Consider the following 24,393-nt stretch of genomic DNA (forward strand, 5'->3'; position numbering starts at 1 on the left):
ATTACTGTTCAGATATTCACTCCTCTAAGAAATATGACTCACTACCACAGTGCTGTGCTAATAGTCCCATCACCCTGACACCCTCATAATATACACATAATATACACATAATATACACATCACCCTGACACCCTCATAAGGCTGAGGCATTTTCAGAAAACAAACATTAAAGACATCTCAAAACCATAGTTTTCAAAGCTGAGGATCATTATCTTATTTCATAATGTGCTATTCCATGGGTTTGCTTTTATTCTTGTCCCAAAGATTGAATAATGAATACAATTATAGCAGTAGGGAATATGACAAGACAATCAGAAACAAGCTCACGATTATGGATACTAGTTGTACAAGTGACAGTTATTTACCCCCATGAAATGAAAAGGTGTATTTCTAAATATGAGTTCAGGCTTTAGGAAAACCTGGATGAATCATTTAAATCAGAATTTTCAGTTTATTGTAAAGAAATAAAATAATTCGACTGAATGTATTGAGGACCTAAATATATGATGAAAAGTCCAAGTTTAGCAGGAAATAATTCTGTTTTATGCCTATTGTCCTGGCTTAATACCATACCCTTTCACTCTCAAAACTGCTCCAATGGAGTTTAAAAACATTTGTTTAATCAACATGCCGTAAATAGATTGTTGAGTTTTGTATCATATTAATTTCAATACCATGAAAAAAGGAAAGATTTGGTTTTCATGCAGTGACCTTTAAATGTTTCTTCACAATTTCACAACATTCATGGACGATGTCGTTTCCTTTTAATAATTTTATTTGCCTAGACCAATTGAGAGAATGTGGGATGCTGGAGAATCCCCTGCAACTTCATGTGAAGAGATTAGAACCACTGCCAAAATAGTCAAGTGTAAGCAACTCTGGAGACAGGTGGCCTGGCTTTGAACTCTTATTCTGCCAGGAGCTGCATAAATGACCTCCAGGAAGTCACTCAAGCTCTAGCGGGCCACAGTTTTATTACTGTAAAATAAGGTCAAATGGTTTATGTAAGGATTAAATGAGTGAATATTTATCAAGCTATCAGAGAGTACTTGGCATATTGTGAGAAATATGTAATCATTTACTGTTCTAAGATACCCTATAGAAGATTAAGAAAACACGTTTTAAACTATATTTATTGCCAAGTCTCCCAATCAAGTATAAATTCTTTTTTTATTTTAAAGATTTTATCTATTTATTCATGAGAGACACAGAGAGAGAGAGATGCAGAGACCCAGGCAGAGGGAGAAGCAGGCTCCACGCAGGGAGTCCGGTGTGGGACTCGATCCCGGGTGTCCAGGATCACGCCCTGGGCGAAGGCGGCGCTAACCCGCCAAGCCACCTGGGATGCACAAGTATTAATTCTGATGGGAGGAAAAATTAGATGATTCTGGGTTCTCATACGTGCTGGAAGAAAATACATACAAAGACTAAAGGTATCCTCCACCAAATGTCAGTTAACTGGTCTCAAACCTCTACAGGACTAAAAAGCAAAAAGGCTATGATAATTTGTAGGAATGTGATATCAATCACTATTACACAGGTGAAATACTGCTAAAAAGAGTCAGCTACTGTTAGAATTATCTATGATCATAAGATTTTAAGCTGATAGTACAATTTTGTGAACCATGTGCCAATACCAAAAACTAACTTTTTCTTTCTTTCTTTCTTTCTTTCTTTCTTTCTTTCTTTCTTTCTTTCTTTCTTTCTTTCTTTCTTTCTTTCTTTCTTTCTTCTTTCTTTCTTCTTTCTTTCTTTCTTTCTTTCTTTCTTTCTTTCTTTCTTTCTTTCTTTCTTTCTTTCTTTCTTCTTTCTTCTTTCTTTCTTTCTTTCTTTCTTTCTTTCTTTCTTTTTTTTATTTTATTTATTCATGAGAGACACAGAGAAAGAGGCAGAGACATAGGCAGAGAGAGAGCAGGTTCCCTCCAGGGAGCCTGATGCGGGACTTGATTCCAAGACCCCAGGATCACAACCGAAGCCAAAGGCCGATGCTCAACCAGTGAGCCACCGAGTCACCCCCAAAATCTTTCCTTATCTGCCCACACAATAGAATTGGGAAAAGCATAAATATGTCTTTTCGGTTTCCATGTAGTAGCTACAAACAAAATTTAAACAAGTTTCCTGGTTTGGAGGCAAGGTATTTATGAAAACTTGTGCGTTCTTATTAAATAGTGAATCCAGAATAGGTGATACTTAGTTTTACTTTTTTCCTGCTTTAAAACTGAAAGTGAAATCTGAATTTTTTTAACCATAAAAGGTTAGGCCAATCTGCTAAGTATAAGGAAGAGGAAAGAAAGAAGGGTATGGTATTGCTGAAAAATTGCACAAGTCCTGGCTGCTACCCCTTGAGATCTTGGTTGATATACATGGGGAAAGAAATACCTAATCACCTAAGCTATTATTAATTGGGCTTTCTGATTTTTTTAAGCCTTCAGATACATTTCTAAATGTATCAGGAATTTATGAGGGCTGTTAATGTACTCTAGATATACTGAAATCTTAGGGGTTTTATTTATGAATGCTCTTTGAGGATGTGCAACACACCAAGGACTTTATAGTAGATCTAGAGAGGAGTCTGCTACAGCTCTGAGTACCTCACAAGAGAAAATCACAAGGAATGAAAAGAAAGGCCTTCAAGTACAACTGATTGAAACAGATCATGCTCAACTTTTAAGTAGACACACAAAAAAAGAATAAATAATAAAGAAGCCATTGCTAACAGATGCTTCAATCCCAAACAACACTGTCAGAATATAGATACTTTGTGCCTCTGACATGTCTGTTATTCTTTGCCATTGCAATATAAGAGTCCTGATGTAGATAGGAACATCATACTCTATTAATAGTCTACATAAAATTGAAAGTAAACAGAGACTACATAAGTGGATATACTTGATTTTCACTAAAGTAACATGATGAAAGAGAATTATATTTCAATGAAACTTTTGTTAACTGTAGGAACAAAACCCTGAGTGGAGTTCACGTTAATTATAGAGACTCTAAAATTTAATTCGGATAAATGTAGATATAAAAATAGAAAAATAAAATATTGAGAGAAATTTTTAAAAGATGTAGATTTATGTAGGGATATATTATACGCATGGATTGGAACAATTAACATAATATTCTATTTTGCCACAAATCTGTATATAGATTCAATGCAATCTTCATCCCAAATCACAGAAGCCTTTTGTTTGGGAAGGAGTGGGGCAGATGATAAGTGAGCTCACTGATGGCCAAGAAAACACTAAAGTGTTAAAACAAAGCCCTGTTTGAAACCATACCTGTAAGAATCAAATAAAGTCCTGTCTGCAACTATAAAGTCAAATAAAGACAAATAAAGTCCTGTTCTACACCCTATTAATCTGCTATTTGCATTTCTCACAAATATATATTAAACTAGCTACTTTTTGACAGACAAAAATGCCCCATGTATCTTTGGAATGTCAGTAATGAATTGTCATAGGGGCCAAGTCCTCATTGCAAAATGATTTCCAATAAAAAGTGTTCACTACAACTTGTGGTGCTAAAATATAACAGCAGAAATGGAAAAAAAACAGGATAGAAATGTCAATATTATCATGGCATTTAATATATGTTAGCAGTTCTTCATAAGCTAATTATAAGAATACTATGAGGCTGTTTTATGTATCTTCATCAGTTCCTCACTAGTAAAATGCTTTGTTAACTTCTAATGAAAAACAAGTACTTAATTATAAAGTGACAGCCATTGAGCTGCAAATTTTAGGGCTTTCATTTCAGTAACTGATTGTTTCCCTCTCAGACTCTATAATGGCACTTCACAGTCTCAATTTGAAAAGCAAGTATAAAACATGCTTCCACTATTTTGACTGAATATGAAAATGGTTTATCTATTAAGGTACCATATTCTTTATATTCATTTTTTTCCATATTCTTTATATTCAGTTCAATTTTCTTTTTATCCATCAACTCTTCTCCTGCAAGAACCTCTTTGCTTGTTGAGTACCTGCCAATGCAGACAAGGGGTATATAAATGAGATGCAGGGGTCCCTTGCCAATGACAGTCCTTTTCCTGAGGACCTTCTATAAAGGATATCAACAGTCCCTAAGCACAATTTTATTCCTTCCAGAAAATTCTTTCTTCAAGTACACTTGGTTAACACCCTGCCTTTATCTGCTAAGTAAAAGGAAAGAAGAAACCTATGATAAGCCCAGTAATTTTTACCTATTTTGGAATACAGTAACATGTTCTTGGTCTTCTGTATGTTAAGGTATATTTTCCTGGATATTCTCTCTGAAATTGGTTAGTCAATTTGCTGTTTGAATCTATTATCAGAGCTAAGGGAAGTGGCTCTGGAAAACCGTCTTGCAGGAAGGTAATCATACCTCCAGCAACAGCACCCTATACCAATTGCTTTAATACTGACTTCTGTTCATTTGCATAAGATAAAAGTGCATTTATTTACTTATTTATTTTTAAAGATTTTATTTATTTATTCATGAGAGACATAGAGAGAGAGGAGGAGACACAGGCAGAGAGAGAAGGGTCCTGGTGGGAAGCCCAATGTGGGACTCAATCCCAGGACCTTGAGATCATGCCCTGAGCCAAAGGCAGACACTTAACCACTGAGCCATTCAGGCATCCTGATAAAAGTGCATTTACAATGACTTTTAAATGTGAACAATTATGTTGGGATGACTATTTCTTATGTAAATACAATTTAAAGATTTTGTAGCCTGAGCTTCTTTGTCCCACAAGTTTTCCATACAAAGACACAAAGATACATCTACTCTGGTCAGAATACAAATAATATTGCAGTCTGATTCCATCTACCTCACTGACCATTTATAACCATTTTAACAGCATTCTTGGATTCTAACTTTCTTCATTTTTGAAATGAAATTCAATAAACCCAAGAAGCACTTTATCTTTCAAAAGAGATATGTTCTAAAATTCCTCTGTTGGATTTAATTAATTGAGATGTCTGTGAGTAGGTAATTAGTTCACTCAGCAGATGAATTCAAAAATGGTTGTCAGAAGGCGCCTTTATTATACTTTCACCTTTAGGTACCAGGGAAAACATTTTTTTTAAAATAAGTATTTTTATTTTATTTATTTATTTTTTTAAATAAGTATTTTTAATGAAAATGTTCTACTACCACAGGTAAACAACCCATTAGATGAAATGTGTCATCCCTTATCAATAATTTGTGCTTCAATAAAAGATCTTGTACATTATTGGGTATTCTATAAAAATAGATTTGTTTCTTATGAAAAATACCAAATTTGAGTCGCTATTACTTAGGAATATTTTATATAGTGTTTGAAATAGGGGTACCTTGGTGGCTCTGTCAGTTAAGCGTCTGCCTTCAGCTCAGGGCATGATCTCAGAGTCTTCAGATGGAGCCCCATGTCAGGGGCCTTGCTCAGGGTGGAGCCTGCTTCTCCCTCTGCCTCTGCTTTCTCTCTCTCATTCACTCCCTCAAATTAATAAATCTTTTTTAATAAGAAATATTTTACATATGTTTATACAAAAATAAAAATAATTTTAACATATATTTTTATATATGTTACCTATACTACATATTACATGTTTATCCACAAAGTTTATTGTCCACCACTTTAATTTCATCTGAAAGATGAATGGCATTGAATAAATGGCATTAGGCATACTTGGTTAAGAGTGAATTTTGTCTTGATATTCTTGTAGAGCTAATGCTTTTTCCATAACAAGTGTTTTAAATAATTAAATTAACTGGACACCTGGGTAGCTCAGAGGTTGAGCATCTGCCTTTGGCTCAGTGTGTGATCCCGGAGTGCCGGGATCCAGTCCTACATTGGGCTTCCTGTATGGAGCCTACCTCTCCTTCTGCCTGTGTCTCTGCCTCTCTCTTTCTGTGTCTCTAATGAATAAGTAAATAAAATCTTTAAAACTAATTAATTAATTAATTAATTAACTGATGAATTTGATTTTTAATATTATACCACTGAGAGATTAACTTGACATTTCTCAAATTAATCAGGCTAATAAAGTAAACTCAATCACACTGTAAAAATTAGCCATCTATACAATTGAGCTAAATCTGATGTCTTCATAAAATAATGAAGATATATATTACTAATTTCAAATTTTTTGCAGTGAGAAAAAATAATTTATTTTGTTTATGCATTGTGGATTAGATTAAATTACACATAGAAAAGGATATTTGTAATTTTTATTTGCACAATGGTGTTTGAGACATGAACCTTTGCTTTTCTTGATAGTTTATCAATACCCCATCCTGAAGCTTTTATTACCATAGCATATAATGGTCTTGTATGTTTATGGGTTTATTGTAGGCAATGTATATCTAAAAATATAATTTTGTATACTCAAGTGTATCTATACGTCCATGTGATACATACCCCATATCAAATGTTTGTTATGCTTTTAGGAATCACAATAATATCTCAATATCCTTCATTAAACTAAAAGTAGAATTTTCATGAGAAGAAAAATAGAATATATTTTTCAATCTGGAAGAGAAAATTTTATGATAAAATAATTTTAGTTCCTTTATTTGGATAATTATGTAACTCTCACTTCATACACACATGAGCACACTTAAAAAGTAATCCTTAGCACTCCACGTGTTATTGTTACCACATATTTATACTCACCACTCACAGAATCTAGGTTTGCTTTGCTTATTCAATGAAGATTGACTGTCAGATGATCATTTTATATTCACAATGTTGTTGCCTAACCAGATCTGAGAGTAAGTTAATTTTGTTCTCTGAGATTTTGTCATATCTTGTCATTTAATCGTCATGGGAAAGAAGTCCATTATAATCAATAAGGTAGCTAGAATATATATAGTGTCAAATAGTTGTATTAGCAAGGGGATATTTAGGGTACAGTATAAGCATTTGTTACAAACAGAAAATTTTGATAAATGCACTGAACTAAGAAGCAATTTGCTCTGTGCTATGATTGTGCATATAATTATATCATCTACCAATATATACTATTTTTGTTTTCATTTTCAGTTCTTCTATTTTTATATCTATACTATCTCCTTATGCTGTGTAACTCCTCTAGTTCAATATGGAAGATGATAGTTGGCACATTATTTGATTCTTCATCTTAAGGAGGGAGCAAAGTTTTACTATTGTATACAAATTTTCTGTAGGTGTGGATTACTTTTAAGTAGCTATAATCCCTTTTTTATTTCTAGTTTGCTAAGAGCTATTATTATGAATGGATAATTCCACTTTTATCAAAAATTTTTCTACATGTATTTTTTCCTGAACTATTAATTAATATGCAGTATTATATTGGTTTCAGGTGGACAGTATAATCATGCAGCAATTCCATACATTTCTCAAAGCTCATCACGGTAAGTGTTCTCTCAACTCCCTTTATCTATTTTCTCAATCCCCACTTCCCCCACATCTCATATGGCAGTCACCAGTTTGTTCTCTGAATCTTAGAATCTGGTTTTGGAGCACCTGAGTGGCTCCATTGGTTGAATGTCCTGTCCAACTCTTGATTTCAGCTCAGGTCATGATCTCTGGGTCCTGAGATCAAGCTCCACATTAGTTGCCTTGTTCAGCATGGAATCTGTTTGAGATTCTTACTCTCCCCTCATTCTCTCTCTCTCTCTCTCAAATGAACAAAGAAATTCTTAAAAAAAGAATCCGTTTTTTGTTTGCCTCTTTTTTCTGTTTCCTTGTTTTGTCTCTTAATTTCCTAATTATTTTGTATTACTGAATCATATTATATTTTTTACCCCTGCAAATCTCACAGGCAATGTCCATGCTGTTGGTCCAAGGACCATACTTTGAGAACCACAAGCTTTTTTTGTTTGTTTTTTGTTTTGGTTTGGTGGTATATTCACTTGAATTTGGTTTAGCTGAAAATATCTCTGCTTCGCTCTCATTCTTGAGTGATACTCTCACAGGATATGCAATTCTAGGTTGATAAGTGTTTTTTTGTTGTTGTTCTTTTTCAGATCTTTGAATATGTCATTTCACATACTTAATCCCTTTGATGGTTTTGAGGAGTAAAATGTCAGTCTAATGTTTTTTTTTTTTTTTTGAAAGCTGTCTTTTTTCTTTCTTTTAATATTTTAAGAGATACCTTTTTATATATGTAGTAATTTTCTTTTGCTGCTGTATAACATACTACCACAAACTTAGTGGCTTAAAACAACGTAAATTTATTGTCTTACAGTTCTATAGATTTGAAGTTCAAGAGGGGTGCCATGAGGGCCAAAAACAATCAGAAAAAGTCTGTTTCCATTCTGGAAGCCGTAAGGAAAGAGTCTTTTTTCCTTGCCTTTTTCAGCTTCTAGAGGCTGCCTGTGTTCTTTGGCTTGTGGACCTCCTCCATCTTCAAAGCAGGAACAACAAACAGAGCCCTCATGACACATCTTTCCGATTATAGCTGAAAACGTGTTCAGATTTTCAGGATTTACGTAAGTAAATTGAGCACCCTGGATAATCTAGTATAATGTCTCCATCTCAAGATATTCCATCTTAATCACATTTGCAAAGTACCTTTGCCACATAAAGTAATATATTCACAGGTTCTAGGGATTAAGACATAGACTTTTTGAGAGGACCATTAGGCTACCAACCATAGTATGGTTCTGTGATTTGGGTATACGTTTATGCTCATCTACCATAATTGCAAATTTTTGACTCATGCAAATCATTGCTTATATTATTAGTTTAATCTAGAAATATCTCAATCCATTTACCTTTCATTTCCTATGGAATTTCATTTTAATTATCAACTTTTACTCCATGTCTCTTAATCTCTCTATAATACTTAATATTTAGCTTTTGTTGTTTTGACGTGTTCTGAATGCCTTCTTAGCTTTCTTTCTATATACTAATTCTCTCTTCTGTTGTACCTATTTTATTGCTTAAATTGTTATTCACATTTTTAAAATATTCAACTAACAAGTTTAAAAAGCTGCATTTTTAAAAAATCTACTTAGTATTTTTATGAAATGAATTCTTATATTAATATTTTGAAATACCACTTTTAGAGGCATTTGGATGGCTCAGTCTGTTAAGCATCTACCTTCAGCTCAGGTCATGATCCCAGGGTCCTGGGATAGAGCCCCCCATTGCGCTCCCTGCTCAGTGAGGAGTCTGCTTCTCCCTCTCCCTCTGCTACCCCCCCATTCTCTCTCTCACACACAAATAAAATCTTTTTTAAAAGGAAATAGCACTTTTAAGTTCTTTAATTATCTAATCACCTTTATTTGTTTATGTTTTCAGTAATTCTAATAGGTGACATATTTTGAGGTCTCATTAAGTAAGTTAATGCTTCAATAGATTTTAACTTGTAAAGCCTTGTATGTGTGTGATGCATGTTTTGTGTTTGTTAATTGTTGTTGCTATTGTTTTTGACTTGTTTTTACTTGTGTTGGTAGGGTTATTCAGCCAGAGGGTTTGAATTTGCTTCTGTGGGTGCTTGTACTCTCAACACTGGACTACTTCAAAAAATACTCTTTGGATGGGTACTAAAAGTACTAGAGTTAAGTTTTTTTAGATATATAGATTTATTTATCTGCAGTCTAATACATATATAGTAATATCTAAGTTTTCTTTTTCTCTGATTTTATTAGGTACTGATATCAGGATTATATTAGCTTCATTCTCTGCTTTAAATAGCTTTCTAGTAAAAAATTGAATAACTAACTAACTAACTAACTAAATAAATAAATAAATAGCTTTCTAGTTTGCAATTAAATATTTTTGATCAATTTAACAAAGCCAGCTTTAAGACTGAGAATGCTAATCCTTTGCCAATTGAAGATTTTAAATTCCTTCAGCTGAAATTAGAGCCAAAAATGCCAATAATTCAAATAGTTAATCAGACAAAAACAAATTTCAAATAAAAATAATGAATGTACTTAGTAACAACCAAAAAAAATATATATATGAATAAAATTTACCCTAACTTTATTTTTGCCAATTTTAGTATGTAAATCAAAGCTTTTGATCAATTTAGCTTATGTAGATACTAGAGTTAGGAACCAGAAGTCATCATTCATAAAACTGTGAAGTTGAAAGAATAGAATATATTTATCAGGACAAGGTTTTACTAGTGAAAACACTGAATTTATTGAATTATATTTCTTTCCAGACAACATAACAAAATTTAAAAATGAGGAAAAAAACTACTTGACCCGGTTCATAAGATGAGTTAGTACCCAATTAACTCACCATATGGGAATTGGGTGTTCAATAATATTTAGTATTATCTTTCCAATATTTTTTAGATGATTATAATATCCTCACAGTTATTCAAAGTAAAAGTAGAAAAATTATTTATACCAGTAAATTCTTTAGTTAATTGTATGCATAGATAATTTGTCAGAGTCAATACTTTTCTTCTTGAATTAATGTTAAAGTTTTCTGGAATTGACTTATGAGTCATTAAATATATAATGACTTTATAAGTTTAAAATACTTGAACACGTATAATTTCGGCTAATTCAATTTGTTTAATTAGAGATGGTTTGCTATATATCTTAAAATAGAAAATAAACATTTTTATTTTCCTATATACTCTTTTTAATTTGTATATAATCATATAAGTAGAAGCATTTTAGTGAGATGGGAAAAGTCTTCTGTAGGAGCCAGCAAAAACACTGAATTCCTGACTCTCTCACTTACCAGATTTAGGTGTCCTTGGACAGGTCATTTAATTTATATTTGTCCTACTTTACTCTTTGTAAAACTAATTTTCTTGCCCTTTGAGTCATCACAAATATTCTAGTGTGTAATAGATATACATTTTTTCTGAAAAGTTTCAAGCCTTCCTACATGTAATCATCACATCGAATTATTCCTAATATATTTGTCCTTACGAGTCAAAGTACCTTCGGTTTGTCTTTATTTGGATGAATGTAAGGCAAGAGACTCCCCTCCCTGAGTTCATGCTTCACTTTTTATAGTGTAGAGAACTGTGCTATATGAAGATAGTAACCCATAAAACAGAATTTGGGCTGAAATGTAATATTGGCACCGTTGACATAATGATTGGATATCTCCAGTCCACTCCATTCTGATTTGAAAGAAATAATGAAGAAATTAGTAAGAAAGTCAAACACTATGTTTCAGTATGGCTCAATTGCTGAAAACTTATTTAAAAAAAAAAAAAAAAGAAGAAGAAGTTGAGAATAGGACCCTTTACTGATAGACTTTCTTTGGTCTTGTATTTATAGGTTTCCCAGAAGATGTAAAGTCATTCAAATTTTATTCAGAATCCTAGATATATTTGCAACAATGTTATTTTCTGTAACAGAAAATAAATGGTTTTAAATGAATGACATACAGGGAAGAAGAAATGCTTTTGAGATAAAGTAAGAAGGGCAGTTTTAATTCTATTGGGATGACTTGGGATCATTTTCAAACTCCATTTACCTCCCCAGTAAATGAGTATTAATTATACGTATGTCAGAGTTATTTGAATGTCCAACATATTAATGGGTAAGGAAAGTCCAATACCTGTCAAGCTGGACTTTGATACATCTAAGGTTTCAGTCCTTCTTAAAATGAGTCCCAGAATCTGGAAGATTCCAAGTATTGTTTTTTTGTTTTGTTTTTGTCTTTGAAAACCATTTTATTTTTTGTAATTTAAATTCAATTAATTAATATATAATGCATTATTAGCTTCAGGTATAGAGTTCAGTGATTCATCAGTCTTATGTAATACCCAGTGTTCATTATATAATGTGCCCTCCTTAATGCCCAACACCCAGTTACCCAGTGCCCCCACTATCTCCCTTCCAGCACCCCTTAGTATGTTTCCTCTGATTAAGATTCTCCATGGTTTGTCTTTCTGTCTGATTTCATCTTGTTTTATTTTTCCCTCTCTTCCCCTATGATCCTCTGTTTCATTTCTTAAATTCCACATATGAGATCATATGATAATTATCTTTCTCTTATTGACTTATTTCAGTTAGCATAATAATTTCCAGTATCCACATTGTTGCAAATGGCAAGATTTCTTTTTTTTTTGATTGCTGAGTAGTATTCCATTGTATACCAAGAATTGTTTTTAACAACTCCCATAGTACTTTAGAGGTTTTATTTTGTTTGTTCTTTTTTTCATGTTTCACTGTGATTTTAATGCACAGTTAAAACTTCCTTTCCTCAAATCCTAGATCTATGATTAAACATTTCAATCTATTCTACCACATTTTTGTTAAACCTTCCTGCACTTGTTGTTTCCTTTTATCTCTTTATAACAATTGTGTTATGTAGCTATGAGTGACAATTTACATACATAAAATTGATTCAAATTATATAATTCAATAGTGTTTAGTAAATTCACAGAGATGTACAACCACGACCACAATCTAATTTTACATTTTAATCACCGCTAAAAGAAACCCATACCCATTCTGCCTTCTATTCCAAGCCCCAGAAAAGCACCAGTCTACTTTCTATTTCTGTAGATTTACTTATCCTGGACAGTTAATATGAATAGAATCATATTGGCTTCTTTTCACTTAGCATGGTTTTAAGATTCATCCACATTGTGGTATATCTCCATATTTCCATTTATTTAAAAATAATGACCTATGTAATGGCCATGCTGCATTTAGTTTATTCATCTGTCAATTGGTGAACATCTATTTTTTCAGATTTTTGTCTATTATGAATTATGCTGTTTTAGACATTTATGTATACATTTTGATTATTATTTTTAATTTTTAAAAGATTTTATTTATTTATTCATAAGAGACACTGAGAAAGAGAGACAGAGACATAGGCAGAGGCAGAAGCAGGCTCCATGCAAGGAGCCTGATGTGGGACTTGATCCTGGGCCTCCACGATCAAACCCTGAGCCAAAGGCAGATGCTCAACCACTGAGCCACCCAGGCGTCCCTATGTACACGTTTTTATAGAACATATGTGTTCATTTCTCATGATAGTATACATAGGACTGGAAGTGATGGGTCATGGGTACTTCTAAGTTTAATAATTGTGAGGAGATTCCAAACTATCTCCCAAAGTGGCTGAAACATTTTATTCTCTCAAGAAAAATGTATGAGGGATTCCAATTTCTCCACAACCATGAAAATACATGTTATTGAGGGTGTTTCTGATTATAGATATCCTAACATATAAGAATGGTATCTCATTATACTTTTCATTTGATTTCCATAATGACTAAGTATATGTTTATTAATTCTATGATACAATAAAATTGCAACATAAGAACATTGAAAATACTTATAATGAAGAGGGGATATATCTTAGCAATGGTTTCCCTCTTATTTCATTATTAAATAAGTGTAAATAACAATGCTGGATGCTCTGGACCCTGGACCTAAAAATTGTCTTGATTATTTTTTAGAGAATAAGTTATAATGGGTTATAAACATTTTGATAAACAGTTCCTTTCCTTAGTTATATTTTTATGTTTGAACAAGTTGGTGTATCTGTAATTTTAATGAACTGTTATATCTATCATAACAAAATAAATCATAAAGAAAGTTAATATGTGTAGCTAGACACTGAGGAATAATTAGGTTTATTAACTAAATGATTCTAAATGTATACTTTCAAATGATTTAAACTAAACTTATAAAGTAGCAAAAAAAGTTCATTAAATTTCCTGAGAATATTATTTTTAATTAATTTATGATTGCCTCTAGCTTTGCAATTCAAATTAATTCCTTCTAGGAAGTAATATACATAACCTTCTCCCATTTCTTTTATTTATTTAATTTTTTGGTAATTTCCAAAAACAGATTTAAATTCAAGGGTAACAAAAGGCATATAGTAAAACTGGTGAGACACCTATTGCACTGAACTGGGTTTATGTCTATCCAACTTTTATTAGTCTGGTGAATCTTAAACTTTGGGGTCATAGTTATTTATGTTTACATTCTTAATGTGTAGTACAGTGTCGGCATAGCAGAAAAACTTTTAAGATAGTTGTGAAATGAATACACTAATAATAGGACATAATAAAGAAATGTGAATTTGTAATCTGGTATTCTCAAAATATAAATGTCTTGATAAAAAGCTGTGTTATTTAATCATTATACCAATGAACATATAAGTCTGTTATAAGAATCTGAAATGTTTTCAGCTATATTCAGACTAAATTACCATCTGGCTTTCTACCCCAAATGGATAAGCGTATGTGTTAAAACTCTTAAAAGATTCCTGTGTTTTAAAAAAGCATACTAAGTGATCACATTGTCTGCACCTTTGCCCACTACATGCAAGTCACAACCTTGAATCCATCTACAACTTTAATTCCCTTTTATTGCCTTGTAACACAATGCATTTAAAAGTTCCATGAATGAGTATGCAGAAATTTATATTTGGGGATGGGGTAAGGAGGAGTGAAGAGGAATTGTATTTTGCCTACCTCAGCATCGTATTTTTCAGAGTACTTTTCTAATTTTAAATTGATATTTCAAATTAAAGTAGGCACTTTTTCTCACATTTTGCCAACTTTTTACATAAAATATACATGTTTGTTCCATGTCTTCCCAAAGTGTTTATGAAATATCAATATCTCTTTTTAATTTATTCTCTAAAATAATGATAAGGAATGCATTGTATCAAAAATCCCAAATTCATAACCTCAAAAATGCCATATAGTTTTTGTGGGGAGGGGACAATAATCTAAATACTTAACTTTAGCTATGTCTAAAACTATAAATCTTTTCATTAAAATAAACTATTATATTTGTTGACCTTGAGAGAATTTTCAATATTTATAATTGACATTTGTGTAATATGATCACATTTTTCCATTATATAGAATGATGCTCAATGATCGATATGCTTTCAGATAAATCACAGAAATAAGTATAAATCAATTATAGAAACAGAAAATAGCTTAATTACTAGAAAAAACAAAAATGAATACTGAAAAAAAATCACAGACTAGGTACTAAATTAAAAAGAATACTCATAGGGGTGCCTGGATGGGCTCAGTGGGTTAAGTGTCTGACTCTTGATTTCCACTCAGGTCTTGATCTCATGGTTGGTGGTGATATGGAGCCCTGGGTAGAGACTGCTTAAGATTCTCTCTTCCTTGGGTGGCTCAGTTGATTAAGCAACTACCTTTGATCTCTAGTCCTTGATAGAGCCTCAGGAGGCTCCATGCTCCGTGGGGAGTCTCCTGCTTCTCTTCTACCCCTGCCCCTTGCTCGTGCTTCTCTCTCTCTCTCTCTCACTCAAACTCAAATAAATAAATAAAATCTTAAAAAAAAAAAGCTTATCTTTCTCCCTCCAATCTCTCACTCCCAACCCTACCTGATGCTGCTTACATTCTTTCTCTCTCTCTCTCTCTCTCTCAAAAAAAAAAAAAAAAAAAAAAAAAGAGGACACTATTACAGTAGACTTTAACCTTGCAAATGTTAATTTCCGTTTCATATGGAAATATCACATTTTGACACTTTGGGATTTAGTTTGTTATTTTATCTTAAATAACACATTGCATACTATTTTGAGGGAAAATGACCATCAAGATATAGGCAGTAAAAGTTGAAACATTGGCTTATGGCCTAAAGTAATGTTTCTGCAAGTAGTAAAGCATCAATATCACCTGAGAACTTGTTGTAAATGAGAATATTCAGGCCCTACTCCAGTGGTGAACCAGATAACACCTGGGGGGAGGCCTCACAATCTTTTAAAAGCCCTCCAGGTAATTCTAGGAAACTTCATCTTACAAAATTTGTCTACCCAGAAATTTCATGGGTTTATCTTTATAACCCCTGTAGTTCATTCTCATAATTCCTTAAAATCTTAGCAAAAAAATTAGATATTGAAGGAAAAGCTTGAAAACCATTTGAAAAAACTCATAAAGAGTACAATCTGGAAGAAATAAAATTCAACTATTAAATCCTGAAATAAAATAAAATAGCAAAATCATTACTTACATAATAGTGTAAATAACATCAAAATCCCTAGCAATTTGGAAATGCTTTGGATGCATAATTTATATGTGATTCTTTCTGGGCAGCTTTAGTGTATTCATAATATACTAGAAAATCTTACATAAATGGCAACAATTACCATCCACATGTCCTTTTTTTTTTTTTTAAGATTATTATCTATTTATTCACGAGAGAGAGAGAGAGAGAGAGAGAGGCAGAGACATAGGCAGAGGGGGAAGCAGGCTCCATGCAGGGAGCCTGATGTGGGACTCGATCCCAGGATCCAGGATCAGGCCCTGGGCCAAAGGCAGGCACTAAACTACTGAGTCACACAGGGATCCCCCCTCCTTTTTTTAAAAGCAGTGGTCACTATCCTTTAAAGAATATTATTTCATCCAAAACAATTACTTTCCACTTTTTTTAAATGATGATAACAGCAAAATTTAAACATAGAATTCTAAATTTAGCTGGAATTCAAAGGAATTTTTTTACTCTTAATGTAATGTACACTAAATAAACAATAAAACTTGCATACATTTTTATTTTCTAGAAAGATTTGTGTATTTTAAAAAATCTATATTAAAAATAGAATCTAAATTTCTTTCCTTTGTATATATGTCAGGGAGAAAGACCTTATTCTGCCCTCTGCAAATATCACTCTTTGGGAGTTACCTTAATTTGAGGAGGGGGTAGGGAGGAGTGAAGAGGAATTGTATTTGGCCTACCTCAGAATAGGCCCTTCTGACCCCTCTAGCTGGACTTAGAATCAAATTGACATGAGGCAGATTAACAGGAGAAAATTAAATTTAATAGGTGGATTTATGAGAAATTGATACAGGCATAAGATTCCAAAGACAATTTGGCCAACACGCTGCTTTTATGAGCTAAGGAGGAGGGTAGGGACCTGGGAATACAACAGGACCATTAGTAGGAGGTGAAAGAAGTTGTTTGAAAAACAAAAATCAGGGATCCCTGGGTGGCTTGGGGGTTTAGTGCCTGCTTTTGGCCCAGGGCGCGATCCTGGAGTCCTGGGATCGAGTCCCACATCAGGCTGCTTCTCCCTCCTCCTGTGTCTCTGCCTCTCTCTCTTTGTCTATCATAAATAAATCTTTAAAGAAAAAAGAAAAGAAAAGAAAAGAAAAACAAAGATCGCCCTATTATGCAGGTAAGGTTCCTGGGTAAAGAGAGTCTCTGTTCATAGTTTTCTTCTTGCTGTATACTCTCCTTTCCAGTGTCAATTTAGGCAGTGAAGGGGAAGATAGCTTTTCCTGCATCTGCTGGGTTTTGATTACTTTTAACTCAAAATAATCTTTAGGCCAAAGTGGCATATTCTGGGGCATCTCATCCTGCACCTCAATTTGTACATTTCTTTTTTGGCTGTTCACTCTGTTCTACTCCAAGTCCATCATTCATTTCATCCTGACTCTTCAAAGGCATGTAAAAACAATGAGGAATGAATTAACACTTGAACAATGAATTAACAAACTTCATTGTTTTGGTCCGCAAAAGATTCAGATCAAATATCACAATCTATTAAACAATATTGAGTTGTATCACAAGTAAATTTACTTCTGCATGTAATTTCCTATTCCTATTTTAACAGAATGAAAGAGATATAATTATCCAAATTTTAAAGTGAGACAAAAAATAAGCTAATGCTTTAATATTTGTTTAATATTTATAAATAAAAACTAATATTTAATTTGTATAAATAAAAACTAGTAAGTTATGATTAAGTAGTCACATTCATCTTTAAAGTTCTTAAGAGTTGATACAATGATTTCACGAAGTGGTTCTCATTTCAGCATATTTTAAAATTTGTTTTCTAAAAAAATATTGCTATAAAAATACTTCCTGAAGAAATCTAAATATAAATAGAACAAAAGGCTCTTTGGCAGTGCTTGCTAAACCAGTCTCATTCAGTTTTCAGTCCCAACCACCTGCTTTACAAAACGTTTTTAATCTGAGCTGGTAAATTTATATTTTTTCCAATGTCAATTTTACCCAAATGCTTATTTAATAAATTCTGTGAATCAGATTAGAAATTACTGTTTTCCATATTTTAAAAGTTGAGACTTTAAGAGTGTTTATAACTGGCCAACTTCCCAAATTTTACAATTTCTTTACCACAAGACAATTACTAAATTTCTCTGTAGTACAAATTAATTTTAATCTCATTCTCCATGTTTTTTTTTGCATAATATTTTAAATTGTCTATTACTTAGATATTTTAAAAAATAAAATGACAACATACATGTTATCTCATAGCACAAAAACTGCAATGAATTGCAGTAGTTAAATATAATAGGTATCTAAAAGTAATAAGTGTCTAAAATTAAAAGGATCTCAAACTCTTCAAATTGCGGCTCTTCGTTTTTCCTTAGGATAGCTCCTTCACATCTATAATACATGGTCACCTCACACACACAAAATGAGTGTAACAGTGTCCATTCAATTCTGAATTAAGTGGTGCTGAATTTTCTTAAGTGGTTAAAATTGTAAATTCTATTATTTTCTTTCAACGCCTAATGGGAGCTGTTTGCAAGAATCTTTCCCAGTAAAACATTGGTTACCTCTAGGTAGTGAATTTTTGCTTGTTGGTTTGCCATTTCATTTATTTTAGAACACTTTGAGAACAATATAATGCCTTTATAATTTTTTAAAAATGCTACTTTCTTTATGAACCTAAAACTTGGCTTTAATTATATGATATATTGTTGAAAGACTCGATAGATTTTAAAGCACTTTTATCAACAGTCTTTCATTTATATCTCACGCTATGGAATAAAGTGAACTACACTGTATTTATGCAAAATTCATATAATTAAAAAAATACTGAACTGCAAGGTGTTGTTTTTGCCAGAGGTGATTTATTAAACTGTTTCTTCTTTAGTTTATTAAGTTAGAATGCTACATAAGTACCAAGACAGATCATGGATATGGACTCTAAATCCTGCCTCCACTAGTTATTTTCCAAAATGTAACTAATGAGATACCATTGAAAGCTCTATTTACTTCATCTCCCTTGATGTCCTACGTGTATTAACCACCATGTCCTCACACTGAATAAGAAAAGCAGAAATATAATTGAAATTTATCTCAAATCTAAAAATCTAAACATTAGTTAAAATTGGCTCCAGTTTGATGAGTGAATCAATCATTAATAATGTAGAAGTGAAGTGTCATTAATGAACTACTTATGCTAAAGGAGTAAGCCTGAATTGAATGTGCAGATAAAAGGCAGTATGAACATTATGAAATAGTTAATTATCAAATTACTACACAAACCTTTATTTAAGACAATAAATACCATGTTTAACCAAATTGAAGATATCATCATCCCTATTTCAGACCAATTAAAATATCAATCTAAGACATACAGCAAAGTACTTTAGGTTTCTGGAGTAATGAATCACAATATTCTCAGGGGTTTTTTTGCAACTTATGTATTGTGTCCTTGTAAAGAAGGAAGGGTTGTAGCAGCAGTAGAGAGAGAGTTAAGTAAGTTCCCAAAGTAATTCTAATGAACTAATATTTCATTAGGGAAATGGCTTGACTCTTAACTCTAGAAATAGTGTTGCTTGAAATGTATTTAGAAAAACTACAGCATCAGAATCAGAATCAGAAACACTTCCTCAGTTATGGAGGCCTAGTAACTTAAAATCTCAGAGGGTTTGAGTTCTGGAATCTTGAAAAAAAAATTCCCCAGTTGATTCTGAAGACAACTAAATTTGAGATATATTTATGACTTTTGTTGAATCAGTGGATCTCTTGTCACCATGTCCTTTCAAAGTAATCTCATTATAAGAATTAAGAAGACATAACATTGGGGGGCACCTGAGTGGCATAGTGTTTTAAGAATCTTGACTCCTGGTTTCAGCTAGTGTTGATGATCTCTGGATCATAGGATTGAGCCCCATGTGGGACTCTGCACTCGGTGTAGAATCTGCTTGGGATTCTCTCTTCCTCTGCCCCTCCCCACATTCTCTCTCTCTCTTTCTTTCTCTCTCTCTTTAGCAAAATACATAGGTAAAACTTTTAAAAATAAAGAAGACATAACATTGATATTTCCTGGAAGCCTGGAGTTTGGAATTGTAGGAAAGGATCTTTTTATTAACTAGAGGAATCATAGGATTTGATTAGCAGACATTTCCAGAGAAAGCAGTACTCTGCCCAAATATTTACTTTTGTAGTTTTCGTCAGACTCTTTGTTGTTCATAATTAGATTCAGGAGGAAAATTAAAGAAAATGCTAAAAGTTTCAATGTAATCAATTTATACCCATTTAATGACATTAATGTCTTTGAAATGTTAACATACTTCCTGCAAATCATCAGACTAATTAATCTCTAGTCACTATTGAATTCAATAAATTCCACTTACCTGCCACCATATTTATAATCTTAAAACATTATTTTCATAATCACCTTCACCAAGCTTCAATGCATGGATAGCAAATCCATATTTCTAATCATGTGATTCACAATCTTCCCTATTCAAAATCCATTTACCCAAATTTAACCCCATTATTGTTAGTGTAAATCACCATATACCAGCCTGTTCCATTATCTTGACATATTCATTCTTAAATTTAATCCTTTCCTTTCCCACATTTTCTCTTGTTGTGTTTCTCTATTGAAATTCTAGTCAAAATTTAAAAATCAGCATTTTCCCCTTCTCCTTTAAAAGTCCTTAGACTGCTCTAGACTCATTTTTCTTAGTTTTTAGAAAGTAATCATTTGTACTATTCAATTTTCTACATAAATTTGTATCAAATATACTTTATTTACAACTGTCTGATGAGTACAAATCAATGATAATTGTACCATGATCACAAAATTAAATATTGGATTCATAATCTGTGACAAGTATTTGCTATGGCTTTCACATACATTCTATCACTTAATCTTAATGACATTATATTAAGTGATATATCATCTTACAGTATGAAAATTCAGTCTCAGGGAGATTATTTCATGTCTTAGTTATACACTACAGTGAACCATATTGAAACTGTAGGGCTCTAGGACTTCAAAGTATGTGCTATATTCCATCTACCAACGCTGCTTCCTTCAAAAATAATCATAAACTCTTGGCATCAGAACTTTGTCATCTCTCTCAATTAATAAAAAGAGTAAGATCATATTGTTTTCTAACTGGGCATACATTTGATTCCAAATATTAAAAGGAAAAGAGCATAATGCAAGAAAACAATTTTAAAGGCTGTTTCTTAAAGACTACTGGTTCTCAATACTTAAAACTATTGTGTGCCTCATGAGGAGGCATTTTAAACTGTTGGCCTGGATAATATCTGATTTACATATATATTCACAATTTTTATCATATGGCTTAAGAAAATGAAAATATGCCACAGAAACTTACTATATTGTCCAGCTCCCTTTAAAATGAAAAACAAAACAGGGCAGTCTGGGTGGCTCAGCGGTTTAGCACTGCCTTCAGCCCAGGGCGTGATCCTGGAGACCCGGGATCGAGTCCCATGTCGGGCTCCCTGCATGGAGCCTGCTTCTTCCTCTGCCTGTGTCTCTGCCTCTCTCTCTCTGTGTCTCTCATGAATAAATAAATAAAATCTTTAAAAAATGAAAAACAAAACAAAAGCAAAAACAAAGCCTTTCTATGTTCAAATGTGGATATCTTTTCTCATGTCACATTGCCTTAATAAATCTAATACGTTGGATTAAAATTGCTTGATCATTTTATTAAAATAATTATTAGATAAATATATTTTCTAGGTTAACATACTCCAATATCCAACTTTTATAATTCATGCTCAAAAGAAAACTAGACTCTTACCATTAGGAAAATATCAAGAAAATAAAATATTTTTTTTGGTCCTTTATAAGTGAAGTTTTCATAACAGATGAGGCATTTTATTGGGAATTTAAAATATATATAATATTTTTAAACAAGAAGAAAAATGGAATTCCATACTAAGTACTCAGTGGAAGCAAAGATAAAGAAAACTTGAGAATTTTTAATCTGGGAGTGTAAATTATGATAACAAAGCAGAAGAGTAGGAGATAAATCAGAGCTTATTATTTATTCAATAATTTCTTAATTCAAAAAAATTATGCTAACATTTCATTTATGCTCACTTCATGCCAAGAACTTTGGTGGAGATTAAAAATGCACAGGTAAAACCATCTGGCCCTAAGATTTTCTTTGTGAGGAGGTTTTGATTATTGATTACATCTCCTTACTAATTATATGTCTGTTTGAATGTCCTAATTCTTCATGATTCACTCTTGGGAGGTTGTATTTTTCTAGGAACTTGTCCATTTATTCTAGGTTTTCTAACTTGTTGGAGTGTGATTGTTCATACTAGTCTTTTGTGGCACTTTTTTATTTCTGTAATATCACTTGTAATGTGTCTTCTTTGATTTTTGAGTTCGAGTCTTCTCTCTTTTTTCTTACTCTAGTTAACAATACTGTATTGTATACTTAAAATTAATTTATGAAGCTAGGTCTCATGTTAGGTATTCTTATGATAATAAAAATAGTTAACAAAATATAATTGTAAAATACAAAGTACAGGTAAACCTAGCAACTATAGCATTCCTCATTTAGACATTTAAGACAGTGAAAAAAGAATAAAAGCAATAACTTCAGAAAAAATGATAAATAATGGCAAATTAACTAGACTTAGGGCTAGCTTTAGGCAATGTCTAGAGATGGAATATGCTTGATGTGTATCCAAGGAACATCTTGGAGACCAGTCTGCCTGGAGCCCAAAAAGCAAGGGGAGGAGTGGAAAAGGATGTCAGGGAAGGCCATTCAAGAACTTGGTATTTAGTTTAAGAGAAATGTAAAGTCTTCACAGAGACATAAGTGAACTAATTGGCATGATCAATCCAGCTTTTTGCAAGAATCACTATTGCTTCTCTAACGAGAACCGTCCTTGGAGCAGAGAGATAGAAGCAAGCAGATTGTTTTGCAGGCTATTCCAGAATGCAGGCAAAAAATAACAGTCTTCAGAAATAGAAAAGGATCATATTTTGAGGATATTTAAAGGTGCCTCTAACAAAATTTCCCATTGAACTGGATATAAAGCAAAGCTAGAAAAGTAAATCTTTTCATCTCCTGAGATGGGGAATGCTGCATTACAGCACCCAGTCAAAGTGGATGTCTAAGACAAGTTTCATGGAATGGTAGACTATTTTATTATATTTTTAATTCTTAAAAAGATTTTATTTGAGAGAGAGAGAGAACACAAGCAGGGAGAAGGAGCAGAGAGAGAGGGAGAGGCAGACTCCTCATTGAGCATGGAACTTGATGCCTGGCTGTATCCCAGGACCCTGGGATCATGACCTGAGGTGAAGGTAGACACTTAACTGACTGAGCCATCCAGGTGCCCCGATATCCTATTTTATATCCAGAAAAACATTTATTTAGTTTACTTACCCAGAGTTGTTGGAGATTAAGTCTATTATCCTCACCCAACTTACAATACTGCCTCCTTCAATTTCTAAAGTGAGTCAAAGTGGAAATAAACTATTCAACTATTCATTGAAATCTACTGAAAAGCATCTAATAGATCCGGAACTCTAGACTTGTATATACAAATGTCTGTTTAATACCTTAGATGTTTTATGTATATTTTGACCTAAAGTATCCAAAACTTAGATCCTGAGATCCCTCTAGATAAAAACAAAACAAAACAAAAACAAAAACAAAAACAAAAACAAAAAACAAAAAACAAAAAACGACATGCTGTTGCATATTCTTATTTTGGTGACAACTATCTTAATATTTAGAGTGTGTGGTTTGGCCCCACAAATACACATTTTTAGCCAGTTATCTGGGTATATTCTTTCTTGGAGTAAACTGTTAGAAGCAATGGTTTATAATAGCCAGAATATACTGGTCAAAATGTATATAGTAATTTAGATATGTTGCCTATATAATGAGAATCTATATAAGTAGAAATGGTTAGCATGAAGTTTTCACTATGCAACTAGGGATTTTCAACAGAAACTGAGAGACAAAATCATTTGGTATATTACTTGTACTGCAAGTATGAAGTATATAATTTATTAGATATATGATTTATTTTCAGAAGTAAATTTAAAGTGACAAACACACACACACACACACAAAAACTTAAGACTAAAAAAGAACTCCTTTAAAGGAAACACAATTCAGGTATTAGGCATCAAATTTACTTCTGAACTTCACAGCAGTCAGAGCAAAGAATACATTAAACATTTATTGTTATCACAAATCATGAAAAATGTAATATTTATAACTAATGACATAGCATTATCCGAATTTCAACTATGCCATTTCATTTAGTCAACTGTAGCCACACCTTTAAACTCATAGAAACTCTAAGCTTTATTATTTAAACAAATAATTCACTGAGAAATATAGTTTATCATTGGGTTACGATAAATGATAAGACAGTCATATTATTTTAAATAGCCTGCAAATGAAATATTTTCTTTAAAATAAACAGGCATTAGACTGATTTACAAAATTTATG

At 32.6% G+C, this 24,393-nt stretch overlaps 1 long non-coding RNA gene across 6 annotated transcripts in view; it reads left to right on the forward strand.

Moving 5' to 3' along the window:
• Positions 1-24,393, forward strand: part of LOC111093523 — a 321,727-nt gene that overhangs the window by 211,087 nt on the left and 86,247 nt on the right. For all 6 annotated transcript variants that reach the window (XR_005382195.1, XR_005382197.1, XR_005382190.1 and 3 more), the window contains 2 exons: positions 7,308-7,359; positions 8,310-8,439. This is a non-coding gene — a long non-coding RNA (uncharacterized LOC111093523). The remainder of the gene's footprint in view (positions 1-7,307; positions 7,360-8,309; positions 8,440-24,393) is intronic.

The sequence above is a fragment of the Canis lupus genome, chromosome 31, assembly GCF_011100685.1.
Source record: "Canis lupus familiaris isolate Mischka breed German Shepherd chromosome 31, alternate assembly UU_Cfam_GSD_1.0, whole genome shotgun sequence".
NCBI lineage: Eukaryota > Metazoa > Chordata > Mammalia > Carnivora > Canidae > Canis > Canis lupus.